This window comes from Tupaia chinensis, unplaced genomic scaffold (genome assembly GCF_000334495.1).
Source record: "Tupaia chinensis unplaced genomic scaffold, TupChi_1.0 Scaffold000706_1, whole genome shotgun sequence".
Classification (NCBI taxonomy): Eukaryota; Metazoa; Chordata; class Mammalia; order Scandentia; family Tupaiidae; genus Tupaia; species Tupaia belangeri.
The window spans coordinates 6,152,093-6,154,064 of NW_006160229.1; the positions used below are offsets into that span (position 1 = coordinate 6,152,093).

General features: G+C 51.9%; 1 protein-coding gene across 1 annotated transcript in view; it reads left to right on the forward strand.

The window, feature by feature from the left end:
- Window positions 1–620: 620 nt before the first annotated feature.
- Window positions 621–1,972, forward strand: part of LOC102494155 (integrator complex subunit 6-like) — a 10,024-nt gene continuing 8,672 nt past the window's right edge. The window contains exon 1 of the mRNA XM_006160713.2: window positions 621–706. The gene's annotated coding sequence lies outside the window, so the exon portion shown is untranslated. The remainder of the gene's footprint in view (window positions 707–1,972) is intronic.

Sequence of the window (1,972 nt, forward strand, 5' to 3'; positions counted from 1 at the left end):
AAGTAAGAAATTGTCCCCCAAGGAAGATGGCCATGCCCCAAGCCCTGCTCCTTCATTATCCTCCTGGGAGTTTGGACACCACGCGCACACACACACAGCATGATTTTCAAGCTGCCTGGTGCAGTTGGCCATGTGGGAGTCCAGTGCCTTCACCACCTCCGAATGTGCGGACCCTGCCCCCTAATGCTTTTAATTTTTCTTCAAGAATAGTTGTAGACCTTTGTCACAAATGTTTTCTGTATAGATTAGCATGATTGTGTAGCTTTCTGTGTCTTCTATTAAGATAGTGTGCCTGCTGGTTACTGACTATGGTCTGGCAACTCCAGAATCACCCTTTTTGCCTGCTCGTTGAAAAAGGATCCGGTTCTTTGAATATTTTTTTCATGTGGCAGCTGACACTAAAATGTGTCTGTCCAGCGTACCAGCGATGGTGAAAGAGAATGCCTGCGTCCCGTCTGTGGTGGGCGGGCACAGTTGGTGCTGCTGGGCACCAGGCTTCTTCAGTGCATGCTATGGCATGACACACCCCAGGGGTCCTAGGGCGTGCATTCTCAGCAACTCCCAGCAGGCAAAATTTTAATAGTTACATTGTTGGGTGAGGCCATTTTGTGAGGCGAATCCAGACGTCGCAGGACGCACATTGCCAGCGTCTCCCAAAGGGCCGATTTCTAGGACGTTCCACCGGTGGGAAGGCGCCACCTCAACGGTACTGGTGTTTTGTGTTTCGACCGTGTTTCAACACGGTCAGGATAAATGGGTGGAAATACCTTTCTTTTCTTGGGTGCTTGACTTTAGCTTTGGACGGTGTCTCTTTCCTGGGTGCTAGGAGCGGAGGGGCTGGGAATGTGTCCTTGGGCTCCCATTTCGGCTATGTTGTGGGGAGTGAGGTGGCTTTCCCTAGTGTTCTGTGTCAGTCTGGTGAGGACCCGGGCTTCGGCGGTGAGCGGCTCTTTCTGGGTGCTTAGCTCAGTTCTCGGAGTGGCCATGTTTCTTGGGCTCTCTCTTAGCCCTTCGAGGGGAAACTCTACTCTCCCACAGATGCGCCACGTCTGCCCCGGAGTGCTGTCTCTTTCTCGGGAGCATTATCTCTGCTCTTTGGCTTTCTCTCCCTTGGGGCTTTTTCTCAGCCTTTGGGGGACTGCCGGGTGGGAGACTGCCTGGGTTGAGTTGATCCGGGACGGCAAGGCGCTTTTCCTTGGGTGCTCTAACCTCAGCTATGAGGTAGAGGCTTTTCTTCTAGTCCGTTTATCCTGATAGGGGGACTCCTACTAGGCGCACTCAGTGCCGTGGGGGCCAAACCCTTCTGCGCTCTATCAGGGCTCTCCGGTGCGTGTTGGTGGGGGTGGAGTGCTTCTCGGTGGATACGCCAAACCTAGGGTCGGGCGCAGGGAGCGCAAGCTCAGCCATTAGGTGCTCTTTGTTAGCGCCCTGGGGACTCACTCTGTCAGTGCTCCCTCAGAGGTCTGGGACGAGTTTTTAAAGTATAGATGGCTGTAGAGGACAAAAATTAATAACTTTTTAGAAGTATTTTATTGGGACCAGCAGTTAGCATAATGGCTATGTCGCTGGACTCCCACGTGGTCGGCCGCAGTTCACGTCTCGGACCCGGTGGCTTAAAAAGCTCACGCCAGGCGCGTGTGCGTGCCCAAGATCCCGAGAGGAGAGTGGAGGAGAAAAAATGTGGCCATCCCTCCTGGGGGGGTGATTTCTCGCTTTCTATCTCTCTGTCTCTGTCTGGCAAGCGCTCGCGCCCTATAGCAAAAAAAAAAAAAAAACACCTCTCCCCAAAAAAAGAAGGTTTCTCGCTTTCTGTCTCTCTGTCTCTGTCTGTCTGGCGAGTGCTGCCGCTCTATAGCAAAAAATAAATAAATAAATATATAAAACAACCCTCCTCAAAAAAATAAAAAAAGGTTTCTCGCTTTCTGTCTCTCTGTCTCTCTCTGTCTGTCTGGTGAGCACTGCGGCCCTATAG